The sequence below is a fragment of the Adiantum capillus-veneris genome, chromosome 2 (assembly GCF_014529385.1).
Source record: "Adiantum capillus-veneris isolate H3 chromosome 2, ASM1452938v2, whole genome shotgun sequence".
NCBI classification, from domain to species: Eukaryota; Viridiplantae; Streptophyta; class Polypodiopsida; order Polypodiales; family Pteridaceae; genus Adiantum; species Adiantum capillus-veneris.
Genome location: NC_140932.1, coordinates 68,373,502 through 68,386,493, shown reverse-complemented (window position 1 = coordinate 68,386,493; position 12,992 = coordinate 68,373,502).

Here is a 12,992-nt window from a genome sequence, read left to right as displayed (position 1 = left end):
ATTTAAAAAAAAGCCAAAAACAGGACCCATTTTTTCATACAGTTTAGGTTGTGAAATGTTGTGCAAGGACAAGGTTAAAGATGGAATTGATATTCCAAAAAAATGTCGAGATTTTTTCAGCTCATGAGAAAACTTTCTAGACAGATAGCACCTCAAAATCCATTTTGAAACTCTTGACATAATTCAAGGAAAATGATCACTTAACAGGACATAAAAGTGTCCAAGGACATAAAAGTGTCCCATTACCAACCTAGTGTTAAGCATAATGCAAGGGAACCAACTGTAGCATTTGGATCTAAAGGCCATTCAATGAGAAATGACCATACATCCCATGACCATGCCCATGTGCACATGTTAATGATACTTGCAACTGATATGCATTCACATAGTCTTTTGAGTTCACTCGCAATCTAGGTATTGCTGTCTTATTTTGGTCCATTTTATCATGTATATTGCATAAATACTTATCCTTTTGAATTTGCAAGAACTTACGCCAGGTGTAGTACACATTTCTACAGCTTTGTTGTTGCATCATGTGAATTCCTACGTTCATCCTTCAAACATGAAATCAGCTCATCATCCTTTGTTGACTCTAGTTGAGACTTTATCCGACTACACACAACACATCTTGCGAACTCGATTATTTTTTACAAGGTCACATTAGCAAGTTCTATATTCAAAATACTATTGAATGTAGTGCTAGACATTGGCTTGAGACTCATACTCTCGAGTGTTTTATTGACATCATGTAAGATGTCTATTTGCTTGTACGTGTTCGGTATTGCAAGCAAGGTTTCCCTGGTAACATCTTCCATAGTTCTACTCTTATGTGGCATTTTCTCTAAGTTTTCATCTACAAAAGAGCACATCAATTCCCTTCCCATTTTTGTATGGTCTCTTACTTCTCTTATGACAATATCATTACCATGCACTGAGCGTCGAACCCCATTTTCAAATTGTTCACGGTGTTGGGAAAGAAGCAAACTGGAACACCTCTATAGCGATGTCACCCAAGAGCGTTGAAAGAGAACTACAAGAACACCAAAAGATTTGGGAAACCCCTTTGAAACACCACAAATCAAACAAGAGTAGCCCCCTTGATAATTTACTGGTCGTCGCCCACCCAAGAGACTATGTCACAAAGAAGGAAGAAACCTGCTTAGGCACGGAATTACGAACGGCGCCTACCAATGCTCTTGAAAAAAAATATTTCCCCTTCATCAAAAACCACTTTAAAAGCCCCCCTTAAAAGCATACATCACCCACAAGACGTATGGGTTTCCACAACTCAACCTACATAGTTTGGTCCCAAAGCTGCCATACAATCTAGGCTGCAGAGAACAAACCATAACTCCAAAACCCCAACTCCAAAAGACATGATTTCAAACTTATAAAAATCTATACAAACTCTGCAACAAAAGTGCTGAAATCCTTCAAATCAAACCCATGCACAACTATGTGCAAAATCAACGCGAATAGGATGCTGTAGAAGGAAGACTATGTGTAGAGAGAGCTAGTCGATGGAAAAAACATTGCATCCAAAGGAATCAAGAAGCCAGAATGATCTCAAACTTGAAAAATTATGAACTTTGGCTATACTTGTTTAAGTTTGTACATGAGTTTAAGTTATATACAATTCTCACTTCAAAAAACTCACTCACAGGCACTTACAATAGCCCAACAGCTGTCACTAGACTAGCAACTTACCATGCATGTACATGTGCTTGCTACTGCAAGCTAAAAAACCCACACACCCTTTTGACATCTGGAATCACGTATGTATGTACAAACTTACAAAAAACGGGGTGTTAGAAATGCGCCCAACATAGTTTGCCACAGGTGAGCCTGCTGGATCATTCATGATCAGCAACACAAAAGAGATCCTGTAAACCACATGAGGGTGTCAGGACACCGGCAAGGCCGAACTAGACAAGGGCAGGGCCGGGCTAGGGGATGTGGAAAGGGAGTCCAACTAGGGTAAAGGGCCAGGGGCTTTGCTATATAATGGGTGGTTGGGTGGTGGACTCTCAGGCTCTAGCTTCCCTTGTCTTACATTGGTATCAGAGCTAAGTTCCTATTTTGGGAAAGGGGAAGGAATGGTGCTTTCTAGCCACACAAAGCCTTGCATGTCGTGGTCCAAGACTGTGGGAATCACCCCTTGCTAAGGAAGTCGACGAAGAAGAAGCCCCGTGGGCACGCGGGCTTGGCAAGGAGAGCCGCCGGGTGCAGGAGTACCAAACCGACGGTGCGCAGGCTCATCAGAGGTGCAAGGGCCTGCTGGTCGTTTCTCAACACAGGGCCGAAGACCCTCTTGTATTGCATCGTCCGCCCCCGGCGTTCCAAGCACCTGCGCGCTACCTGCTCACGGCCATAGCCCGACTGGTTCGTTTTTTTTTTCCCACTTGAGGGCGCCCAACCCCCTTAGGGGTAGTGGCCATACACAAAACTTAAGCATAAGGGGCGGTACCCATAGTGGGTACCCCACCCCCTCCCACTCCACTCCACGTGCGAGTACGGCAAGGCCGGAAAGGACGGCATCGACGAAGCCGGTACACATTTCGACACAAATTTTTTGCCTATTATGCAGAAACTCAGAGATTTCAAGACCACCAATTTGGCAGAGTTGCAGTACAAGTTTTTGGTGAAATCAATTACCGCTTTCAAGCCTAATTGATTCAGCTATCAAGAACTTGAAGAATTCCATATACGGCGGACAATTCGAATCACTCTCCACCGGACTACTCTCAATTTTGACGGAATAAGCAAGGCTCATTATACTTTGCGAGTGCTCTCAATATCAGGTATTTTTTCTGCGTACTCCTTGCACCGCACTGTGTAACCATGGATTCGGATATCAATATGACATTCGATTTTGAGAAAAGTACTCCTGATCCTGCCAATGACGGCCCACGCTCGGATCCTCTCAAGGAGAGTACCTGCGACGCTATGGCAAGTGAAGATACTTACGAATTGCTCGATATTCAAGAATTTCGTGCACTTCAGACACGCATGACAATCATGGATAAAAATTTTAAAGATTTAAATGAAAATGTTACTAAACTATCCACATTAGTAATTCAACTGATGCATCAGCAGTCTAAGAGTCCTGCTGACACGCACATGCATGAGCACGTTGCTACACAAGGGCAAGGCACGTCTAATCTAGGGCAAGTCCCAAATGCTGATACGTTGCATACTCTCATTGCAAAAGAGGTGGATGAACTGCTAAAAAACACCAAACCACCGATTTTTAAGGGAGAAGACCGAGACTGCAATAAGGATGCAGTGAAGATCTTTCTTAGCAAGTGGGATGAAATTCACGCTAATCTAGGGCAAGGCACGTCTAATCTAGGGCAAGGCCCAAATGCTGATACGTTGCATACGCTCATTGCAAAAGAGGTGGATGAACTGCTAAAAAACACCAAACCACCGATTTTTAAGGGAGAAGACCGAGACTGCAATAAGGATGCAGTGAATATCTTTCTTAGCAAGTGGGATGAAATTCACGCTGGTGCAACCAAAGTTGGTACGAGATAGAAAATGGTCTATGCTAGGCAAAGGCAGCAATCGAGTGCAGTGTAGAAGGCTAGGGTAGGCGCCAAGGCCCTGGGCAGCCAAAGGGTAGCGGGAAAGTATGTTTAAAGTGGCTTTTTAGGCCAAAAATGTTGCAGGATGGTCCAGATGGAATGGCAGATGAAGGTGACCAAAAGGCCAAGTCAGTGTCTTGAAATGTAGTGTTTAGTGTGCTCTAGAAGCCCGTCTAGACGGCTCGTCAAACAGAGCCCTGATGAGCGAGATATTGAAGTTTAAAGCGGGAGTGTGTAGCAGATCCCCGATGGACAGGGCAGCTGGGGACAGGTGGCCCGGGCTGATGTCAGTATATACATGTGTAGTGCTCGAGTTGTGAAACATGCCTGTCTTCTCGAACTGCAAATCGGAGCTCTGGTTAGCAAGATATGGTCAGTTGAATTTTTTTCGGGGGCCGGGCCTGAGCTTATTTGACCGCACTGGAGAGTGCGCCATCTAGCATCGTTTCGGCCTTGGCAAGGTTCTTAGTGGAAGTGTGCATCATGAGGAGCTAGCACAAATCAACGGTGCATCAAACGGACACTCGGTCAGCTAGATGCAGCTCAACGAAGTCGGGAGGCAATGCCGGGAGAAGAATTGGCTGACGTTTTTCCTGTTTTTTTTGCGGCCTCGAATAACGCATTCGAAAGGATCTGAAGGCGGTAAGTTTTTTACGGTCCGGGACAGGTGCAGCGAAGACTCGGCACGGTTTGGTGGATCGAACTTTCGGCCCATGGGCAGGATATGAGGACCAGGAGGAGAAGGCCCAAAAAAATGGGGGGTCTTTCAATAGACTTTGGTGATTTTAGGTAGGCTTGAGGCTACAGGCCGCTACGTGGCGGGATTTTGCCCCACATGCGGTATCAAAAGAGGAGGGCCTGGCGTACATGAGTTGGGCCGGAGCCACCAGACAGTATGGAAGCGAGAGAGGGAGCTCTCCCTGCAGCGAGCGATGGCAGCGAGCACTGGCTTTGCACGAGTTGCGCTTTGGGCGTGTTTTGGCCAAGGGTGGGGTGGCCCAGGCGGCGCGCCCGTGTGAGGAAGGAAAGGCAGGCGGCTTAGGCGGCTCCGATTGAATGCCACGTGGCAGGAACTGTTGGGGGGCAGTTCCCGCGCCCCGCTTCACCCCAAGCTTTTGAGATAGAAAGGGAGGGCAATATCGACCTCGTATTGCCTCCCCCCTTCATGAAAGAGGAAGGTCCCACAACACGGACAGAGAGCATAGAGAGAAAGAGAGTTCGAGGGCGGCAAAGAGGCCATTCCAAAGGCCGTGAGGGCAGAGCAAGGAGCAAAAGGGTCAATAGAAGCAGAACAAACCAAAGCTAAGGGCAAGGTTGAAGCCAAGCCAAATGAAGGCCAAGGCGAAAGAGAGAGGTGATAGAGGAGTCGGATAGAGAGAGGCAAAAAAGTCAAAATCAAGCAGTGCAAGGTTGAGGCCACAAAGGGGAAAAAATGAAAGATTAAAAAAAAAAACCAAGGGGCAATAGCGACATCACTAATGCCCCCCTCCCCCCCCCGCAAGTGCCAAAGAGAGCAGATAGAGCAAGTCGGTGCCCCCTTCCCAGAAATACCAAAAATGGGTGCCATATGGACCAAAGGGCAATTTCCCAAATTTAAGACACACCCCCTCCCCCCCCCCCCCCCCCCTAAAAGTCAAAATTGGATCAAATTAAGGGCTTTTTTCTTGGCTTTTGGAGGCCGTTTGAAGCCTGCAAAGTGGAGTTCTCTAGCAAGCTAGCCCCTTTGTAACTTTTGCTTGAAAATGGCAAAAGGGTCAATAGAAGCAGAACAAACCAAAGCTAAGGGCAAGGTTGAAGCCAAGCCAAATGAAGGGGCGAAAATGAAGGCCAAGGCGAAAGAGAGAGGTGATAGAGGAGTCGGATAGAGAGAGGCAAAAAAGTCAAAATCAAGCAGTGCAAGGTTGAGGCCACAAAGGGGAAAAAATGAAAGATAAAAAAAAAAACCAAGGGGCAATAGCGACATCACTAATGCCCCCCTCCCCCCCCCCGCAAGTGCAAAAGAGAGCAGATAGAGCAAGGCGGTGCCCCCTTCCCAAAAATACCAAAAATGGGTGCCATATGGACCAAAGGGCAATTTCCCAAATTTAAGACACCCCCCCCCCCCCCTCCCTAAAAGTCAAAATTGGATCAAATTAAGGGCTTTTTTCTTGGCTTTTGGAGGCCGTTTGAAGCCTGCAAAGTGGAGTTCTCTAGCAAGCTAGCCCCTTTGTAACTTTTGCTTGAAAATGGCCATGGTGATCGCAGTAGAAGTCGGTGTATATGTTTTTTGAAGTGCAATCTAGCCACAATTGCCTCCCTTGCTATTTTTTACCCTTTCCCCCTTCTCTTTCTCCTGGTTTCATGGTTCTCCTCGGTGTGGGCTTTGTGGATGTGTGTGCCCCCCCTGACCGACGGGGTTTTGTGTGAGAGAGTGAGATTGAGTGGCTGTGTGTGTGTGTAAGGGTGGAGACATGCAGTGATAGTAGCAGGTGTACCTTGTGTGGTGGTTTGTGGAGTGTGTGAGCAGGCGGTGGTATGCTAGTGTAAAGTGTTTCTTTGAAGGTGTTTTCTGAGAGGATAGGGGTGCTGTGAATACCCTGAGCTATAGAGAGGCCCTTGTGTTTGTGCCGGGCATGTTCCCCCATTCCCCCTCTCCATCTTCTAGTGCCCCCACGGAGGAATGTGCTGATGGTCCTAGTTGAAGTCGAAGCAGTGATTTTTGTGATGCCAAAGGTGCGGCCTTTGAAGAGCAGGTGCTGCTAGTGATGGCTTGGACGGGATTTCCCATTTTCACTGGGGTTGAAGATGCAGAAACTTGGCTTCAAGACTACGGATTGTTCGTGTTGGAAAGCGGTTTATCGAGAGAAGATGGTGTGGTACAAGTGTTCCCGCTCCTGGTTCGTGGTAAAGCAAAGCTATGGTTCGATAGCCTTGGTGAAGAAGAAAAAAGAGACCGCGAAGCCCTGGAGACGGCTTTTCAGAGAAGATTTGTTGCAGATGCGCAGCTAGATGAGGTAAAGCGGAAGCTAGACAGTTTAAAGAAAATCTTGGAGGGAGATTTTCAAGCGTTCGAGTGGGAGTTCGAAGCCCTATGGGGGAAGTTGATGAAGGTAACTGCAGCAAAAAATGCCAATTTTTTAAATTGTGTAAATTCATGAATTGCCTGCATGAGGAAGTACATGATAAGGTGGAGATAGATGGCCCGATGTCGTATGAAGAGGCGGTAGCTCTAACGAGAGGGCGAACCAAAAAGATTTTGAAGAAGCGCGAGGCTAGGCAAGGTTTGCCAAATGAGGTGATGCCAAAGCAGTGTAATGCGGTGGTAGCGGAGCTGTAGGTGGTGCAAAGAGAAGTGTAGGTGCAAGAAGAACCAAGATTTCTTTGGCTAGAGAGAAACAGGATGGTGCCTATGCCGAAGATGCCGGCTAGAGCGGTTCCAATTGTGGAGGAGGTGCAAGTGGTTTCCGAGTGGACAAAGAATGTGCTATCAAATTCAAGTGTAGCTGTTGAAGCTCCATTGAAGTGCGGTAAAGAGCAAGGAGTGCGGTTTGTAGACGAGGTCGAAGCAGTGAAGCTAGAGGAGATTCCCGAGCTTGAAACCGAAGTGAAGACTGTGTGGAGTGATGGTAGTCTATGGATGCAGACACGAGTTGGCATACTGAATGTCCCAATCCAGCTATGATGAGTTTGACCTCTTACATGTGAGTGGAGAAGCAGTAAATATATGCGAGGAGCAGCCTAAAGTGCAAGCCAAAAAGCTTAGTGGAGACCAAGTGGAGCAATCTAGCCCTACATGTGGAGAAGAGCAGGTAAAGCTGATGTGCAATGCCATGCTAATGGCCATGTTGATGAAGGTAGCTATAGAGTATGCCATAGTGGTGCAACAAGTGTAAGATTTTGCCAGAAGGCATGAAGCAGTTACGCCTATGGAAGAGGACGAGGAGGATGTGATAGAGAATGAGTTTCTCTCTTCCTTGGCAGAGCTTGATGATGTAGTAGTAGAAGAGCAGGTAATTGCAGCTGACAAGCAGGTGGTGCTTATCGAACTTGAAGGGCCAATTGACGAGGAGGAGCTCGACGATGCTGGAATTGAGTTCATGGCAGGTGAGAAGGGCGGAGCAGAGTCAATGTTAGAGGTGCTTCCTACGCAGTCAATGCCCTCTATGACAGGTGATGTAGATTCCAAGGTGGTGTCCAAGCTTTCTAAGGAGGTCTATGAGTGGTGGTTAAAGGGGATGCTAGTAAAGGCAGTTGTGCAGTATGCTGTTGAGCAGGTGTAGGATTTGCTAGACGAGGATCTAGATTTACATGGATGGGAGGGCGGGTCAGATATGTTAGGTCTGTGTGGTGTGAGTGATGGTACAAGAAGGTCTTTGGATGGTGAGCACGAGGGTGCTTTATTTGGTGTTCTTGGAGATGCTTGGTTGCGACTGGGCAATTTGCCAATAAGTGCTTGGAGTGGTAGAAGCATGCTGGTGGTAGGTTGGATATGCACTTGGATATGTGCCTTGGTGTGGCACTATGCAAGGTCGTTGCAGGTGGACGGAAGAGACCAGTGCAAGGTGTTTGACCTAGGCGGTTGATGACAACTAAAGCAGGGGGTTGGGCAACCCGCATGAACAAAGACGGCGGGTTACAGGTGTCAATTTTGTACATATGGTGGGTGTTTTGCAATGTACAGAGAGTTTGTTTTTGGTGTGTTTTTTTAGTGCAATAAGCCCATGTGTGGTTGAACATAAATGTTCAACCAGGGGGTGGGCAATGATGGTGCAACCAAAGTTGGTTCGAGCTAGGAAATGGTCTATGCTAGGCAGAGGCAGTAGTCGAGTGCATTGCAAAAGGCTAGGGTAGGCGCCAAGGCCTTGGGCATCCAAAGGGTAGTGGGAAAGTATGTTTAAAGTGGATTTTTAGGCCAAAAGTGTTGTAGGATGGTCCAGATGGGATGGCAGATGAAGGTGACCGAAATGCCAAGTCAGTGTCCTGAAATGTAGTGTTTAGTGTGCTCCAGAAGCCGTCCAGACGGCTCATCAAACGGAGCCTCGATGAGCGAGATACTGAAGTTTAAAGCGGGAGTGTGGAGCAGATCCCCGATGGACAGGGCAGCTAGGGACAAGTGGCCCGGGATGATGTCAGTATATACATGTGTAGTGCTCGAGTTGTGAAGCCTGTCTTCTCGGATTGTGAATCAGAGCTCTGGTTAGCAAGATATGGTCAGTTGAATTTTTTTCGGGGCCCGAGTCTGAGCTCATTTGACCGCACTGGAGAATGCGCCATCTGGCATCGTTTTGGCCTCGCCAAGGTTCTCGATGGAAGTGTGCATCATGAGTGGCTAGCACAAATCAATGGTGCATCAAACGGACACTTGGTCAGCTAGATGCAGCTGAACGAAGTTGGGAGGCAATGCTGCGAGAAGAATTGGTTGACGTTTTTCCCGTTTTTTTGCGGCCTCGAATAGCGTATTTGAAAGGATCTGAAGGCGGTAAGTTTTTTACAGTCCAGGACCGGTGCGGCGAAGACTCGGCACGGTTTGGCGGATCGACTTCCGGCCCATGGGCAGGATATGAGGACCAGGAGAAGAAGGCCCCAAAAAATGGGGGGTCTTTCAATAGACTTTGGTGATTTTAGGTAGGCTTGAGGCCACAGAGCCATAGGCCGCCACGTGGCCGGCTTTTGCCTCACATGCGGTATCAAAAGAGGAGGGCCTGGCGTACATGAGCTGGGTCGGAGCCACCAGAGAGTATGGAAGCGAGAGAGGGACCTGCAGCGAGCGATGGCGGATGAGCATTGGCTCTACGTGAGCGGCGCTTTGGGCATGTTTTGGCCAAGGGGGGGCGGTGCAGGCGGCGCGCCTGCGTGAGGAAGGAAAGGCAGGCGCCGTTGGGGGGCAGTTCCCGCACCCTGCTTCACCCCAAGCTTTTGAGATAGAAAGGGAGGGAAATAACGACCTCGCTATTGCCTCCCCCCTTCATGAAAGAGGAAGGTCCCACAGCACGGACAGAGAGAATAGAGAGAAAGACAGTTCGAGGGCGGCAAAGAAGCCATTCCAAAGGCCGTCCGACAGAGCAAGGAGCAAAAGGGTCAGTAGAAGCCAAAAAAACCAAAGCTAAGGGCAAGGTTGAAGCCAAGCCAAATGAAAGGGCGAAAATGAAGGCCAAGGCCAAAGAGAGAGGTGATAGAGGAGTCGGATAGAGAGAGGCAAAAAAGTCAAAATCAAGCAGTGCAAAGGTTGAGGCCACAAAGGGGAAAAAATGAAAGATAATCTTGGGGCAATAGCGACATCGCTAATGCCCCCCCCCCCCCCCCCCCCCAAGTGCAAAAGAGAGAGAAAGAGAGCAGATAGAGCAAGGTGGTGCCCCCTTCCCAAAAATACCAAAAGTGGGTGCCATATGGACCAATTGAAGGGCAATTTCCCAAATTGAAGACCCCCCCGTCCCCCCAATAAAAGTCAAAATTGGATCAAATTAAAGGCTTTTTTCTTGGCTTTTGGAGGCCGTTTGAAGCCTGCAAAGTGGAGTTCTCTAGCAAGCTAGCCCCTTTGTAACTTTTGCTTGAAAATGGCCATGGTGATGGCAGTAGAAGTCGGTGTATATTTTTTTTGAACTGCAATCCAGCCACAATTGCCTCCCTTGCTGTTGTTTCCCCTTCCCCCCTTCTCTTTCTCCTGCTTTCATGGTTCTCCTTGGTGCCGAATGTGTGGATGTGTGTGTCCCCCGGACCGACGGGGTTTTGTTGGAGAGAGTGAGATTGAGTGGCTATGTGTGTGTAAGGGTGGAGACAGGCAGTGGTAGCAGGTGTACCTTGTGTGGTGGTTTGTGGAGTGTGTGAGCAGTGGAAGTTGAGCAGGCAGTGGTCTGCTAGTGTAAAGTGTTTCTTTGAAGGTGTTTTCTGAGAGGATAGGGGTGCTGTGAATACCCTGAGCTATAGAGAGGCCCTTGTGTTTGTGCCGGGCGTGTTCCCCCATTCCCCCTCTCCAACGCCTTACGACGTACTCCGGATGCAGTGAGAGCTCTGCAAATGAGCTTAACTTTTGAAGGCAAGGCCTACAAATGGTGGATGTCTCTCAAGGAGAAGAACATCATACCACAGAGTTGGGTAGATTTTGAAGGAATGTTTAGCAAGGAAGATTTTCCTACAAACGAGGCCGATCAGAATTTGACGGCTTGGGACACATGTTCCATGCGCCAATACCCATCACTACTTGAATATATCTCTCACTATCCGGATGTTATCCTCAAGTTGGAAGGCTTAGATACCTTTTAACAAGTACGGGGATTCATACGAGGTCTGACACCTGAGCTTAAGAAGTATGTCAAGACCCAAGACCCTAACACACTTGAGGAAGCCTAGTGAAAGCACATATTCATGATGATCCAAATGAAAAGAAAACACATAATAGTCACGTGCCTGCTCATATACATGGTAATACACACACTCAATATGGGCACAATAAAAGAAAATTTATAGTTGCCAATTTGGATGCATCTAAAAAACCCAAGGGGTCCAGGGTCCTCTCTCTCCAGAGGACTTTGATAAAGCCAAGAAAGAAAAATTATGTTTTCAATGTTTACGAAGAGGTCATGGCAAAAAGGGTCGTCCCAAGGGAAAATCTGCTGCTCACGGCAAGGAGAAAGCAGTGTACACGGTGCAACTGCTACCTCTGGAGTCTTCCTCACGATTCTCTACAGTGGAAGTAACACACACTAAGTTGGTGCATGAGTTGTCTTACAGCTTCCATGTGGCAACCAACCTTTGGATCACATGAGTTAGTACGTATGCACGGATATCTGCAAGGGCACAAGGTGCGCATCTTGGTAGATGACGGTGCTACTCACAATTTCATCAATTACGGATTGGTGAAAAAACTCCAATTGCCTCAAACTCCGAGTACCCACCGCTACAAGGTAGCAATGATGAATGGACATGATAGTGAAATCTAGGATACTCAATGTCGAGCTGTTCCATTGGAAGTACAAGGGTACTCCACATGTTTGGATTTTCAGGTCATGAACATGGAAAGGGCTGATGTGGTTCTTGGTAGGGAGTGGTTGCATAGCGTAGGGCCATCACTGAAGAGTAGCTATGAGCACAACAGCTTGATGTTTGAATCCCATGGCGCACATGTGTTGTTGTTAGGAGAAAAAGATATACCTTCATCACCACTGATTTGTACCGCTGAGCTTATGCAGCTCGTTTTTGATAATGAAATAGATTAGGTTTTCTTGTGTTACTCATTGTCTCATTTTATTTCTAACATGAGTCTGTTGAACATTCCTCAATGCCGCATGCTTCTCTCTCCTCTCTTCCACCAATTGCTAATTCTAAACAAGCAAACTTTGCTAGTCAATTACAGAAATTGTTAAAGGAAATTCAAGATGTATTTCCTAATGATTTGCCATTAGGATTACTGCTGACACGATCAGTACAACATAGCATTGACGTGGTTGCAGGCTGTAAACCTGTTAGTAAACCACCTTACCGTATGAGTTATTCAGAAGCTACTGAGGTGGAATGTCAGCTTGCTGACTTCCTTAGTAGAGGGTTTATACAACCTAGTTGTTCACCAGGGACTTCGCCTATCCTCTTAGTGAAGAAAAAGGATGGCAATATGCGCATGTGCGTAGACTACCATGGCTTAAATGGGGTTACAGTTAACAACAAATACCCATTCCCAGAGTAGATGAGCTGTTTGATAAGCTCACTCACGCTCGCATTTTTACGAAAATAGACTTGCGGTCAGGAGATCACCAAGTCCGTATTTGACTTGCCGATATACCTAAAACTGCATTTCGAACACGGTTTGGACACTACGAGTTTTTGGTGATGCCCTTTGGGTTAACCAATGCGCCCGCAACATTCATGACACTTATGGATAGTGTCTTGAAGCCATATTTGGGAAAATTTGTCATTGTTTTCCTTGATGACATCCTAGTCTATAGTGCTTCTGATGAAGAACACTTACAACATCTCAGGCAGGTGTTTGAGTTGTTACGCACAAACAAATTATATGCCAAGGAATCTAAATGTGAGTTTCTAAAAGATGAAATTCATTATTTAGGGCATGTTATTTCAGCTGTAACAGGCTATACATGGATCAATCCAAAGTGGATACCATTCGGAAATGGACTCCTCCTAAAAATCTAAAAGAATTACAGATATTTTTAGGATTTGCAGGTTTTTACCGAAGATTCGTTAAAAACTATGCTCAAATTGTTGTTCCCATGACGGATCAACTAAAAGGCAAAGGTAAAGCTTTTCAGTGGGGATCCTCTCAACAACACAGTTTTGATACACTCAAGGATGCATTAGCTACAGCTCCTATACTAGCTATTGTAGATCCTTTGAAACCATTCGTTTTGGAAGCGGATGCCAATGACCGTGCTATTGGAGCAGTCTTGTTACAAGACGGACGGCCAATTGCATTTGAAA